General features: G+C 36.8%; 1 long non-coding RNA gene across 2 annotated transcripts in view; it reads left to right on the top strand.

The window, feature by feature from the left end:
* LOC125175249 (uncharacterized) overlaps positions 1–6775 on the top strand; it is a 32677-nt gene extending 25902 nt beyond the window's left edge. For both annotated transcript variants that reach the window (XR_007155715.1, XR_007155714.1), the window contains exon 6: positions 6483–6775. This is a non-coding gene — a long non-coding RNA (uncharacterized LOC125175249). The remainder of the gene's footprint in view (positions 1–6482) is intronic.
* The last annotated feature ends 9449 nt before the right edge of the window (positions 6776–16224 follow it).

Here is a 16224-nt window from a genome sequence, read left to right as displayed (position 1 = left end):
TCATACATTCACTTACTTAAAATTATTTTACGTACATTTTATGTACCAGCTACCATTCCAGGCAATGGGGATATAATAATGAGTAAAATCTATAGCATTAAGGACAACATATTCTAATGAGAGAAAAAGAATGTATGTGTGTTATACATATATGTGTACGTGCATATGCACGTATGCATACGGAAAAACACTAATATATGTGAGTAATGGTAACGTTCTATGGAGAAAAACAATGCAAAAACAGAATAAGGAGGGTTGACGGTATAATGGAAAAGGAGTTTTGTTTCATTTTCTTTTACCTAGGGTCATAAAGAAAGGCTGATATTTGAGCTGACAGAAGTGAAGGGAGCAAGGGAGCGAGTTAGGGAAGTATCTGGTAGAATAAAGTTTCAGGTAGAGGAAAAAACAAAGACCCTGAGATGGAAGCAAACTTGCTATGTTTCAGCAAAAATAAGGAACTCTGTGTGGCTGACAGTGCCTAAGGAAGAAAATAATACAGATAAGGTGAGGGAAGAAAGTAACAGAAGGAGGCAGATCTTGTAGGGCTCTACCTCTGAGTTAAGTGGGAGAGTTCTAGCAGAAGAGTCCCAAGATGGAAATTACATTTGAAAAGAAGTCTCTGGTTGTCCCTGAGATAACACTGAGTGTGTGAAAGAGGGCAGGTGCAGTCAAAGCAGGAGACCAAAGCAATTATCCAAAGAGACATGGTGAGTTAGGGTTGTGAGGGTGCAGAGGGTAGTAACTGATTGGTTCTAGATATATTTTGGAGGCAAAACTGATAAGATTCATCATCATACTGGCTATGGGGTTGGAAAGAAAGTGAGTAAAAGATGACTCTAGAGTCATTTATCCTGAACAACAGCACGATTAACTCTCTGGTAATGAGATGGAGAATACTGAGTACTCACTAGGTGTCAGACCTACTATGAAGCCAGTAAGTGACAGAGGTAGAATTGAAACCATGTATAGCAGGTGTGTGCATGTGTGTGTGTGTGTGTGTGTGTGTGTGTGTGTGTGTGTGTATCTAAAAGCACTATATGCTTTCACCTCTCTAATTACATGAGAGCATATATGATGCTTGGAACTGCATGGGCTATTTTGTGACAATGATATATCAGAATTTAAGCAGGAATAAGACAGCACATGCAAGTGTGGTCATTGAGGGTTTCATAAAGTATGAGCAGGATAAAAGAGAACTATGAGGAACAGGTAGCCCTTGGGGATTACAATTGCAGGGTGCCATTACTACGAGTGGGCTTGAAAATGCCAGGAACAGGAGTATTTATGAGAATATGTAAAGGGCTGTAATCATAGCTTTAGGAGAGAGGTATCCTACAGTAACTGTCACCAGGAACATAGGTAGAGGGACTCAGGCTCTTGTAAACCTTTGCCTGAGGTGGAAAGACCCAAGTGAATAAAAACCCACTCTTTTTGCATGCTGATCTTCTGCAGGCATTGCCTGACCAGAAGCCACAGAGCAGTTGGTAACCCTATAGAAGGCTAGTTGCCCAGGAATAGAGCAGGATGGAGATGTGTCGATCTGAGCTGCGGTGGAGAATATCTGGTATGCAGCTAGACCTAGAGAAAAAAGGGAACAAAGAAAAATGGCAGAATGGGAAAGTAGAAACAAATCTTTAGCTCCTGATGATGTTCCTGCATCACCCTACTGCATCTGGAATTACCAACTCCAGGCTTTTATATTTATATTTATATTTATAATTTTAGATTTACAGAAAAGTGACAAAAATAGCAGATAATTCCCATATGCCCTTAACCAGCTCCTCCTAATGTTAACATCTTGCATACCCATAATACAATTATCAAAACTAAGAATGAATGCTGGTATAATACTATTAATTATACTATAGACCATATTTGGGTTTTTCTAGTTATTCTGTTAATATCTTCTTTTCTATTTCAGGATGCACTGCAAATTGCCACATTGAATTTAGTTATTATGTCTCTTTAGTCTCCTTCAATCTGTGATAATTTCTCAATCTTTCCTAATTTATTTATTTTTTTAAATAACTTTCACACTTTGGAAGAGTACTAGTCAATTATTTAATAGAATGTCCCACAATGTGAGTTTATCTGATGTTTTCTCATGATTAGATTATACATTTTGGGCCATAAAAACAAAGAAACAATAAGCCCTTCTCAGTATATCTTATCAGCTATATGATGTCAGTATGACTTATTACCTAACTACTAATTGATCTTATTGTGTATGATGGCAACATAGATCTCTTGGCTAACATGGTCTCAGTCAGGTTAAAACTTCTTTCATGTGAAATGATTAAATACCTTTATTTCTATTATTTAAGCCAGTGTTAGTTGGCATTTTCTTACTTGCAGATGGATATATCTTAACAAGTACACCAGTCCTTCATCATATCTTCCTATTCCCCAGGGTACCTTATTTACTGTATGACAAAATGAATAACTTAATCAAAAGTCCCTGAATTGTATATTTAGGACCTGTGTATATAGTCAATTTATAGAAAACCAAAGTCACGGAATTGCTTTTTATCTAACTGACCTTTAAATTTTTGAAACAAAATAACACATGCATGATTAAAGCAAGAAAGCATTTAATGATTAAATTCAAGGACTGAAAGACAGAATTAGAGGAATTATTAGTCCAATCTCCTGTATAATTATAGAATCGTCTTTAAAATTATTTTAAGGTTTATGTATTTATTTTTGATATAGAGAGAACAGGAGCTGGGGGGGGGGGCAGAGAGAGTGGGAGAGAGAGAATCTCAAGTAGGCTTCACCCTGTCAGCACAGAGCCCTGTGCAGGGCTCGATATCAGAAACCTTGAGATCATGACCTAAGCCAAAATCAAGTCAGATGCTTAACCGACTGAGCCACCCAGGTGCACCAAAAGAATTCTTCTGAAGGCAGGCTTAAAACATTAAAAATTACTCATTTTGTCCTGCAGTATTGGTTCTTAGTGTGGGAGCAAGGATGGAAGAATGCAGGTGTTACACCTCTTCCATCCATGTTGGCATCGATTGATTAACCAACCCTGTTTGAGCACAGATGATCATTACTAAATGCATGTAAGTATTTTCATTCAGACACATTGCCTTATCTTTTTCAGAACATTTTAAGAGTGAATTAGAGAGACACTAATAAACAAACTCCTCAAGTTTCAGTGATAATACAACCGAACTTTATTTTTTACTCAAATAGAAGTCCAAAACAGGTGCTTCAGGTGGGCAGGTTGCCACTTCTGACATGCAGTCCAGGGCCCCTGGCTCTATATGTTTTGTGGCTCAGCCATCCCCTAGAACCTGCTGGGTAAAATGCATAGGAGAAGGAACTCCTGCTTCTTGAAAACTCTCTCTTGGAAATGATACATGTTATTTTCACTCATATTTAATTGGCCAAGCTTTTCACATGGCCACACACCTCGAAGAAGGGAGCCTGGGATATATAATCATAGGGGGCAGGCACCTTCCAGAAATATGTACAGAATATACAGGAGCAGCACTTGTGTTTGTTCCTCAGTTAGCTGCCTCTGTCACAGGTGGCTGATTTAATTTTTTTTTCAACGTTTATTTATTTTTGGGACAGAGAGAGACAGAGCATGAACGGGGGAGGGGCAGAGAGAGAGGGACACACAGAATCGGAAACAGGCTCCAGGCTCTGAGCCATCAGCCCAGAGCCCGACGCGGGGCTCGAACTCACGGACCGCGAGATCGTGACCTGGCTGAAGTCAGACGCTTAACCGACTGCGCCACCCAGGCGCCCCAAGGTGGCTGATTTAAACACTTGGTGAAATACAGATATAATGTGTCTGGGGTCTTTCTCTGACCTAATGTTCTACTATGAGGTCTGCAAACTTTTCCTATAAAAAGCTTGGTAGTAAATACTTTAGGCCTCTAGGTCATATGATCTCTGTTGCGGCTAAGTCAGCTCTGTCATTCCAATGGAAAGCTGTCTTAGACCTAATGCCAGTGAATGAGTGTGGCTGTGTTCCAGTAAACTTTATTTATGGACACTGCAATTTAAATTTCATATAATTTTCGTAGGCAGTGAAATATCTTTTAAGCTGTTTTTCCAATCATTTAAAAATATAAAAACTTTCATGGTTCTCAGGCCATATAATAGGCTGCAGACCAGATCTGACCCCTAGGCTTTACTCTGCTGACCCCTGATCTAGCACCACTCTTTATAAATTAAGATCCATGTATCATGATTTGATTTCAGTGAATACTTGCTAAGTCTTAATACCCACTTATTTCCCCCCAAAGTTCTGATAAATCACTTATTAATTAGAATATATTCTGGAAATCACATGCAATCTAAGTCATCTCACTAAGTTGATTTCATACTGCATTAATTATAGCTAAAATGTATTAAGCACCCAAGAAGCATAATCATTTTACATACATTATTTTAGCTCTTTAAAAATACCCTATGACATAGCTATTACCATGCCTACTTTGTCACTGAAGAATCCAAGGCTCAAAATAGCTAGAAGTATTTTGATTATATTCCACACAGCAAAAAAGGTAAAAGTCAAAATTGAAACTCAACCTGTATATGACAACCTGCACTCTTTTCATCACACCAAAGTTTCTTGGCCTTCAAGGTGTGAGCTCATTAAAAGCTGATAGCTATTCTTTCATTCTCTCTTTATACCTGTGTTTGGAGTTGATTGCGCCTTTTCATGTGCATTTTATCCTTTTCAGTGTGAAAATAATGTTCCTTCCATGGAGCCCAAACTGCACAACTAATGCCACATGACACTAAGTGTAGTAAGTAGTTCAGTACGAAGAAAAGTTTCTCAGTGTGGAGAGCGGCTCTGAAAACATAATGTCTGTTATTGACAGTGAACCAGAGAAAAGCCTGATGACAAAGAGCCCACGTTGTCTCTCAAGAGAGAGAGAGGATAAAAGCGAGTAGGACTTCAGTGGTTGTGCCTCTGAGCTCTGCAGAAGTGCAGGTCTTACTCTGTTACTAACCAGTATGACCTTGGGTAACGTACTTTACCTCTCAGGTCTGTAATCTCAGAATTGCTTATTGAATTTTAGACTCTGACCTTTTTACAAAGGGACTTGAGGGAACATGGGTGAATCAAATTTAACACCTATTTTGCAAAACTCACAAGATTACTAATTGGCATAAATTGCTTGCCAGTGAGGGCATGTGACAGTGCTTTGCAAATTGATACAAAAAAGAAATTTCACAAATAAAAGCTATGTTATGAATATTCTAGATTGCATCACAGATTATATTCAGTTAAGGTCACACCATATTAGTTCTCATTTTGTCGGATATAGAATCTTTAACAGGAGTAATGTTATTTGCCCCTTCCCTCATCATATAGATTTTCAGACCGATGAATACATTCATCTCTGTTTATATTTGCCCTTTGGATGAAATGTTCCTTTAATGAAAGTATATGCCTTCCCTAAGAGCAAAAATTACATTTCATAATAAATCTATATCCTTGAAATACTGTGTGAATTTTCAAGCATAGATATCAGTGAAATATTATTTTGGAGGATAAAAGTAGCCATTTTCCAGCTCATTGACCCTTCAGTGGTGTTTTCATGGGGATGTCACAGGCAGGACGAGATGGCAGCATCAGCAGAAGAGGTGAAATCAGTATCTGTCTTCCGTACCCCTTCCCTACCTCGTGCAGTGAAATTCAGTACAAAGAAAACTGATATGCGTGGTATTAAATAACTCAACAAGAAAGAGCTAGAGAAAATTCTTTGTAGCAACACCTCCTGCAACACACAAGTCTCTCCCCTGGCAGACTATTTCCTTTTAACCATTTGAGGCTTCTCACATTTCCGCTGCAGCTGGAGCCCATCCCAAGGCACTTCCTGCCTCTTCGGATTTTTGGCACAGGGCCTTGTGCTGTTCCATTTGGCTCTCCTAGAGGCATCTGATTTGTTGCTATGAGGCTCAGTTCTGTCTCTATTGTTGCCTTCATCGTAAGTGAAAGATGTCTACTTTTCAGAGACAGCTGTACCAGCTTTGATGTGTGTGGGGATGAGAAGGGAGAAGCAAATGCCATTTTTCTCTATTTTTTGACACCAAGCAGTTTAAATTTGCACTAAGGGAGAACGCAAGCAAAGCCAATTTTCTTATTAAATAAAAATGCCACATTATACTTTGGGAGCCCTCGCCAAGATCCAACCAGAATCTGTACTTCACCTAAATATCCGAGGAAAGCCATTTAGTAATACTAACCCAGTAATAGTGATTGGCTTCTGTTTAGTTATATCAATCAGAATCTAAAATGTACATTTATTTGGACTCAGCGGCACAGCTTCTAGGAATTTATCCTACAGACAGACTGAAAAATGTGCATCAAGAAATATATATAAAGATCACAATGCTGGGTTATAACGGCCCCGTGGCAGCAAAAGCCTAAGGCTAAGGAGCAGATCTCCTGTCCACTTCAGCTTCAGCTCAGCATTCTTTATTCACCACTGATAACTTCTTATTCCCCGCAGGTACTTATGTATGTGCCACACATACATGCTTTTCAAAGGCCAACCGTCTCTACAACTATGAGAACACATGGGAATGAAGGAAAACACAGCCTGTCAAAGAAGGCAAGAAACACTGCCAAGATTATTTCCTTTTGTGTTGATGACCTGTTTGATTTTAATGAAGCTAGTAGTAAATGAATATATGGCAATATATGAAGAAAGAATACATAGAAGGATAAAATTAGAAATCTTTTCTCTTTGCCCCCGGTATCAGCAGTTTTCGATATACCCTCTGGTATACATTTCTAAGTGTGTATGTATGTAGGTTCATATGTGTGCAAGCATGGTTTTCATAAATGATATCAAAATACACACCTTGTTCCATGGCTTATTTTTTGACCTAACATTTGAGCCCTTTCTATGTAAGTACACATAAATCCACCCTACAATTTTGATAGCACCACAATATTTAGAATGCAAATTTCATTAATTTATTTAACCAATCTATCATTTGTACATATCTAGATTGTTTGATGAATTAAAAAAACTGGAAACAGACCCAATGATTCAAACTGTGTCAATAGGTATATTGAAAAAATTTTCAATTCACACTCATTTCCCTCTCTCTCACTTGCCTTCCAGCTAACATTCAAAATTGTCCTGTGCTTGGTTCTATTGAAAATCCTTTCATTAAAACAAAGAAACAAAGAAACAACAATTTCTAATTGCAGAAAACAATCTCATGGATAAACAAATAAAGGGATTTATTTGTTTCTGCTTTGAGTGTCAGGAATTCCCATCCATGAACTTAGTTAAGATGTGGTCATACTAGAGTGGGGTGGGTCCTTAATCCCATATGACTGGTGTCCTTATGAGAAGAGAAGGAGAGACAGGGAGACAGACATATACAAAGGGAAAACAATGTAAAAACACAGGGAGTTCACCATGTGCGAATTTGCCAGCAAATAGTAGGAGAAAAGCGTAGAACAGATTCTCTCTGTGAGGCGCCCCAAAAGACCCAACACTGCTAAGCCCTTAATTTTAGACTTCTGTCCTAAACTATGATAGAAAAACATTTTCTTGTCTTAAGCTACCCAGTCTCTGGTACTTCGTGATGGCAGTCCTAGGAAACTAACATGCCCACTAGAACTATGGGAGTTGGAGAGGGACCATTTTCCAGATAATTCAGATGTTATTACAAAATTCCTAAGAAGAAATATTGAGCGAACCAAACCAGACCAAAAGCAAGCAGATGACAGCACCACCAAAAAACAAAATTAAAATTATCTGGTGGTAGAACCTTGAAATATAACCCAAACATTTTTCAAACCCCATATAGCTATGTTTATTTATTTGGTATTCTTATGCCATCCTCTTCCACAAAAAAATTTGAGAAAATTTACATAAAATTAACAACATAATGCAGTCATAAATGTATAAAGAATAGCAAAAGTCAAACAATAATGGAAGGTAGAAGAGGTAGAATGATTTCAGTAGAACACAACACTTAAAGCTATATTTCCTGGTATTTGTCAAAGAGAATATGAGTCCATGCAACTTTTATTACCTGACGGTTTAGAAAGAAGTGACCTTTATTCCTACCCACGAGAAGAAATGTGTATTTAAGTAAGTTCAGAATTAAACTAGCCTTCAGGAACATCAAAACTCAGTCTCAAATTCAATTCCAGAAACAAGAAAAACTGAATCTGGAGGAAAGTAATGTCTTCTAAAGCTTCAAAACATCATTTCAATCTTTCCTACATAGTATTTCACACTCAAAACAAAAAATGATCAACTATACCAGGACTTGGGATCAAATGACCAAAATAAGACAAGCAAACAATAGAAAGACCCATTGGAGAACTAGATATTGGAGTTATCAATCAGAGATTTTAAAACAAATGTGATTAACAGGCTTAAGGATGTAAATGACAAGATGGTGAGTTTCAGGTAAACATAAGAGACAGGCTTTCAGAAATTTAAAAAATGGACAAGTCAAGATAGTGATGTGCCTTTGCAGAAGGAGGGTGGAGTCTAGTGATACTACAAGGAGACTTTTAGAAGGGTTCATATTGTTTGATTTCCTGAACTGCTTGATGATTTCATGGATGTGTTTCCTCTCTGAAAATTAACAGAGTGGTACATTTTCTGTATTACATGGTATACTTCAACTAGACATTTCCTTAAAAAATGTACATACTACTTAGTGTCTGAAGTAAATGCATATTCTAGTGTTGATTGAAAGGAGGTAAGCTTATAGCTGTCTGTGATTTCTAGACATGAATGCAATTTAGCGAGAGAGGCCTGATGTCTTACTGAAGGATAATCGCTCAATAGGTAGAAAAGGCAGAGGTTATAGTCTAGAGTAGGAACTCAATAACTATTAAAAGAATGAATGAATTGCCTATTTTTCCTCCTACTGAAAAAGGTGGTACATATACAGGACTAAATAAGTAAACATAAACATTCATGTTTCAGATTTCTTTAGGGTGTCCAGTTCTTTTACATATAGGGACAGAACAAGCCATATAATATTGAAATTGGGAGAAAAGAAGTCATCTTTTCATATTAGGCCCTTTCTGTGATTTATTATGTATGATTTGGGAATTTTTAAATTTTTCTTGCTTCTCTGAAAATGTACTATACATACTCCCTGGCTTACGGCTACACAGACATCAGCTAATGGGAATATTCTAGTTAGGATCATGTAGATGATGTACTTGTGGGCTTGCTGGACATAGTTCTCAACATTCCATGTCAATGCCCAGGCCGGTTAACACTAAACATATGATTTAATAGATTTTCAAGAATGAACAAGTTCTATTTCTCTTGTTTTTTAAGGAAAATTGTACCAGTCTCTCATTCTGATTGAGAAAATAAGTATTGACCGAAGAAAAGCCTAATGGCCTATTTAAGAACCACAGCGTTGAGGGAAATTTCCCTTTTCACCATTTTAAACGTAGGGCTCCCTTTAGGGTTCAATATATGTTTCCAGTGTGGTTAAAGTGAATGCTTAAATAACATTTTAAAGAAAAAAAATCAACACTCTTTGTCACTCTACTTCATAAAGAATTCACAAAGCTTAGAGAAAATAAAGATTAGAAAATGTGGCTGGGTTGTATGCCTGGAAAATGGGTCACTTATGCATACATATGTAATCATTCATTCAACAGATATAGGGAGCCCCTGCTGTTTGTAAATTAAATTGCATGACTCCTTCAACTGTCTATAGTTTACTGGGTTGAGAGGTTATATATAGCACTAAGCTAAGAATAGTACAAAATGATTGCAGACAAAATACTAAAAGAAAATGACAATGGAGTGTATGTTTAAAATTACTGATTGTATGTTCATAGGGGAAGCTATGGAAGAGGAAATCACAAATTAAAGTGTGCCTTGAAAGATGGGAAGGAGTTGGATAGCAAGGGCAAGAACCATTGATTGTTTTTTCCTTTTCTTAGATGAGAAGGCAACATATGAAAACTTATGTACATGTCAAATTTGGGGGAGAATAATAAGAGAATTCCAACTCATAAAAAGATAGTCATGGAGTACAAAGTTAGAAAAAGTTTTGGGGAAAAAACATTTATGTAAGGCAAAGTAAAGTGTTTGGATTTGAGACAAGAGAACAAATGAAGGCAACTTGGAGTAAGAGAAAAATTATAAAGTTTGAGGTAAGACAGCCCTCCTAAATATGTATGTCTCCTTTTCCTTCTTATAAAAAGAAGATAATATTATCAGGTAATTGTACTGTGAGTCTTAACTATAATAATATGTATAGAGTGCTGAGCCAAATAAACCCTTAATACATATTAAAACAGCACCCAACTCTCTCATTTTATGCTATGAGTGGTTTATAGTGTATATAGTGTAACATTTTTGAGTTGGCTAATGGCTTAATAAAGACTGTATTTAAGGGAGATAAATCTGACAGCAATTTGGAAGTCTTGGAGGAAAGGAAGCTAGATGCTAAAGCCATTTTATTGGGGTAGGGAATTTGAACCCCCTCAAAAATGTATGTATAAAGAAGATGTGGCATAGCTATACGATGGAATATTACTCCATCCTCAAAAAGAATGAAATCTTGCCATTGCAACCATGTGGATGGAGCTAGAGTGTATTATGCTAAGCAAAATGAGTCAGTCGGAGATAGACAAATACCATACGGTTTCACTCATATGTGGAATTTAAGAAACAAAACAGATGAACATAGGGGAAGGGAAAAAAAAGATGGAAGCAAATCATAAGAGACTTTTTTTTAAGTTATTTTTAACGTCTATTTATTTTTGAGAGAGAGACAGACAGATCAGGGGAGGGGCAGAGAGAGAGGAAAACGCAGAATCTGGAGCAGGCTCCAGGTTCTGAGCTGTCAGCACAGACCCCAACTTGGGGCTCAAACCCATGAACTGTGAGATCATGACCTGAGCTGAAGTCCCACGCTTAACCAAATGAGCCACCCAGGTGCCCCAACCATGTGAGACTCTTAACTATAGAGAACAAACTGAGGGTTGATGGAGAGAGGTGGTGGGGGGTGGGCTAAATGGCTATTTTTGCTATGAGCATCAGGTATCGTATGTAAGTGATGAATCACTAAATTCTAGACCTGAAACCAATTTTACCATATATGTTAATTAACTAGAATTTAAATAAAAACTTGAAATAAAAAAAAAAGAAAAAATGTATGTACTACAATATAGATCCTCTGGGGAGAGGTACATGAGCTTCGGTTGACAAAAACAGTCCATGACTCCAAAAAGGTTAAAGATCCTTGCATGTACTCTGGAAGATGCTAGACTATGAGGAAGTAAGAAAGAGAAGTAGAATATAATAATAAGATTTAATTATTTTATATGCAAATTAAAAGAGGAATTGAAAATAATATTGAAATCTTTATCTCATGTTACTGGGAACATCATAATCCTGTTCCGAGAGAGAGAGGAGTCCGTTTGGAAGGGAAGGTTATATGTTTGGCTTTAAACATGTTGCATGTCAGATATTTGCCAGAACTGCCAAGTAAAATCCTGACCAGTCAGAGGTGTGCCTGAACTTGAGATGCAGGTCAGAGCTGGAGATAAAGATAGTTTAAGACAGAGCCTCTCAGATAGTATTCCTGCTCCAAGAGACCTGACTAGAGCCAGGGGTGCATAAAAGCTATGGATTCAATGAGATAAAACTTGGAAATATGCTTCAAAATATGAGGAAAATGTTTAAAATTTTTCACAATTCTAAAAAAAAAATTATTATGTGTGCTTCCAGTGAAGTATTATGAAACAGAAAATAAATAACATTTTTAAGGTGAAACACAGGATGGAATGAATCTGCATTAATTACTGCTGCTGCCAGGAGTAATTCAGAGAAAAAATTGTGAGAAAGCTGCCATAGAAAGAGCTTAATTTTCTGAGAGTATGGAAATAAAGTCAAATGAGCAGAGGAGCAAGGACTACCCCACAGCTGGAAGATAGAAGCAAGAAGAGCCAATTAAGGAGAACTTGTCAAAAAGGCAAGACGATGTATCAGAAAAAGAAAGTGTCAGAACCTGGACAAAAGAGAATTTGAAGAATTGGTTGTCAACAATGTCAAAGGCAGCAGGGAAGTCACATAAAATGAGAGTCACCAGGCACCAGAGTCCTCTTCCTAAACAAGCCTTTAAAATAGGTTATGTTACCATGTTAAAGTTGTATGTAAAAGATGTTTTGATTGTGTTCTAGAATAAGGTTTAATGCAAAAACTTTTCTACTTACAGAAAACCCTTCAAAAGATCAATAATCAATCATAAATGTGAATCCCTTGGGCAAATCATTTATTTTACATGCTTTTTACTCTCCTCATCACAGCAGCATAGGACTCAAATCTTAGAACCTGACAATCTCATCCAGTTCAGAGCTGAACAGAAGTGGAATACTTTCGAGATTAGAATAATTTATGACCTCAAAACTTGGCACTTTAGGGATAATGATGGGACAAATCAATTTTTGTTGTTATTGCAGAAAATGGCTTAAATACCCAGAGCTCTTTTATCTGGCCTCCTGCATTCATCAAAATGAAAACAAACAAACAAACAAAAAAAAGTGAGAAACAAACAAACTAGATATTCTGTTATTATCATTGCTGTTGTTAGATTAGGAAAACAACACATACCACTCTTATATTTCTAAGCTGCTAAAACTGCAAATATGCCGTAAAAACACTGTTGGAAGCCAATGTATTAGAAGGAAATGCTCATAATATAGCCACTTACTCTTTTATCATTTCTCCAGAAAGGTACAAAAGTATGTGAGTGTTTAGGGGGAAGGAGCCAGCACTAAACTAGAAGTCCGTCCTGCTTTCACTGCATCTCTCTTATGACTTGTATAAGCAATCTTTCTTCTGTGCATCTCAGCTGGTCTGGCAATATATCTGCTACCCAGTTTACCACTCTGTGCCCCAGTAAGATGGTTTATGATAGGCAAGCAATTCTATCTTTTCACAAACTTATTGTGAGGATTATACTTGACAACATCTCAACAAGCGCTTTGCATGCTGCAGGCATTTGGTGGAATCAGTTGGGGTTCTTTCCAACATTCTCTTCTACCTTACAGATCTTTTGGAACAATCAAATGACATAAGCCACCATGTAGCATTTTAGGCATTCACGTGTGATAAAGAAGAGTTGGGGAGGGGGAAGAAAAAGAGAGAGAGAGAGATTAAGAGAGGTTAAAAAAAGATGCCTCTCATTGGGAGGTTATATTGAAAGACTACAGACGAAAAGGCCAGAGCTGGAATACAGCCTCATGGCAGATATTGAAGAGAGACAAAATCTGGCAATTCTGCAGCTGCAGAAATGGATAAGATATTAGCATTAGGGGGGATGAATTTCATATTATAAAGGATTTCAAAGTTTTTGAGATTGAGGCAGCCACTGTTGGTATATAAATAGCTGTCTAAAACTATCTTCCATGAAAATGATGAACCAAAGGGTAATAAAAGTGACATTTAATTATTAAAGGTATCAATAACTATGATTTTCTAATAAGTAAGGTTAATGTTTCCCTTTAGATAAGGTTCTAAGGGAACATTTATTTATACAAGAGAACATTTTTTTTTTTTTTGCCAAGCAAAAAAGTACGTAGGATTTCAAATGATTTTGACTCAGATCTATGGATTTAAGGAGCATAAAAATAATACTTTGCCACTTTATGTACTATGCATGCTCATCTTTCTCATTCCAAATGGCTTAATCCACTTGCTAATGAGTCATGATCTGTACTTTTCAAACAACAAAACAAAACAAAATCCCCATAGGTGGCTGGGTGGCTCAGTTGGTTGAGTGTCCGACTCTTGGTTTCCACCTAGGTCATGATCTCACAGTTTATGAGTTCAAGACCCACATCAGGCTCTGTGCTGACAGCGTGGATCCTGTTGGGATTCTCTCCCTCTCTCTCTCTGCCCCTCTCCTGCTTCTGTTCTCACTCTCTCCAAATAAACAAAATAAAATAAAAAATCCCCAGATTTGTTAGTATTTTTTTTGTTATTACAGATCAACACTAAGTACAATGGTCTCAGAAATGAACATTAGTTTTAAAAAATCTATTAGTAAATCAGCCAGAGTCTATTTCAGGTAGTACTTTGGATTCTATTCTATTCAAGTTGTATTATCAGATATAAATCTCTTTCTAGACTAGATTGCATTAATTAGAGGGATAACATATCCTGCAGTAATACATATTCAACATCCAACCATTCAGCCAACATCCAACCTGTATTCAACATCCAATCCAACCCACATATAATATCCAACCAAGGTAAGGCATTTGTTCTGAGCGGTATCAGATGAGAGAGTGGTAGGTGTGTGCAAAAGATTATGTCCACTCAGGAAAAAAACAGATGAATAAACAGAAGCAACTCATATGTACTTTGGGTTTATTATGCAAAAGGAAATACTATCACATGAGTCTCCAGTTTAGATTTCTCTTTAACTCCAGTGCTCTAGGTCGATTATTTGAATTAGTTTGTGGTAAATGGTATAGAAATATATTTGAAATTAATTAAAAACTGGAGGTGTATTATTACTATCAAGAATTCTTATATGTCTTATAAATCTCTCTTTAGAGGTTTTAATGTAATCTAGGGATTCTGATACTGATAGGTGGAAAATGCAAACCACTAAAGACAAATGAGAAATTATATTAATGCCAGGAAGTGGTATTAATGTAAGAAAAAAAAAGTGTTGTACCACCAAATGAAGGAACATAGTTTATTGTGTGCTCATAAAGGACTTGGAATTATGGGTTAAGTGACTATTTACATCAGATTTTTGTGACCATCATTATTTTTCAATATTTCATTCATTTATCAGATTATTTTCAGAGTGTACATCCTGAATTTTGATTCAAGAAAACTGGCATGCTGTTTATGGATTTATAAGAGTAGAATTATTTGCCCATTCTTTTCCATTTAACCAAATTCATGGAGTAAATAGATCAAACTGAATTTAAGAAAGGAGAAAAGCGGGGCTCCTGGGTAGCTCAGTTGGTTAAGTAGTCAACTCTTGATTTTAGCTCAGGACATGATCTCATGGTTGTGGGAATGAACCCCGGGCGAGGCTCCATGCTGAGCATGGAGTCTGCTTGGGATTCTCCCTTTCTTTCTGCCTCTCCCTTCCGAACTCTTTCTCTTTCTCCCTCTCTCCCTCTCTCCCTCTCTCCCTCTCTCCCTCTCAAAATAAATAATTTAAAATGAAAAAAAAAAAAGGAGAAAACTTCGAGTGCAGAACCAGAGCCCAGACCAAAATGGTGACATCCCTTCCCTTTCTGTATCCCTTGTCTACCTTATAGAGCAGTCTAAACCCCTCATCCCCACCAGCACACACTCTGAAGTGAAATAAGCCACGGTTTTAATTCAAAGTTGATCATTTATTATCTACTTGAACTGGAAAAAACGGTGAATTCTTCTAACTTTTGCAAATTTGGATTAAGGGAGAATGTATAGAGATAGCATAGAGAAATTGCCAGGAGAAATATAGTGCACCCAATTAAATTTTAATTTCAGATTACTGATGAAATAGAACAAGTAATTTATTTCCTATAAATATATCCCAAGTATTGCATGGGACATAGCTACACTAAACAATCACTTATTGTTATTTGAAATTTGAATTTAACTAGGTACACTGTATTTCATCTGGTAAATCAACTTGACTTCCAGATTAATGATGAAAAATAACAAATAATTCATTTTATATAAATATGTCCTCAATATTGCATGAGATATAATTATGTCCACCAATTATTCATCATTTATCTGAAATTCAGACTTAACTGGGCATCCTGTATTTTCATTTGCTAAATCTGGCAATTCCTTAGCTAGCATGATTTCTGGCACATAATAGGAACTGTAAAATATCTGCAGAAGCAGAAAGAGCAAAGATTTTTATAGATAAATCTGGATTCAAATTCTGCTTCTACCAGAATTTTAATTTATTTATAAGATCTTAGATTTGACTTTCCCCAAGCATTGTCATGTGCCCTGAATCTCTCCTTTCTCTTCACCATCAAAATGACACTGCTCTCAACTGTTTCCTGCTTTGGAAATAAATCCATTTTCATTATGACAGAAGACTCTAAGATGTCTCTACCTAAACTCTTAGGAAGAATTTTCTATCCTCACCTTTTGAGTAGCTTATTATTGACTCCGTCTGTTGTCCTAGAAGAAGACATCTAAGAGAAGGCTCCTCTTCACAATACCAGTCTTTTCTTAAGTGTATGGGCAGGGAGAAATTCCTAAC

The sequence above is a fragment of the Prionailurus viverrinus genome, chromosome C2, assembly GCF_022837055.1.
Source record: "Prionailurus viverrinus isolate Anna chromosome C2, UM_Priviv_1.0, whole genome shotgun sequence".
Taxonomy (NCBI): domain Eukaryota; kingdom Metazoa; phylum Chordata; class Mammalia; order Carnivora; family Felidae; genus Prionailurus; species Prionailurus viverrinus.
This window is presented reverse-complemented; position numbering and strand designations above follow the sequence as displayed.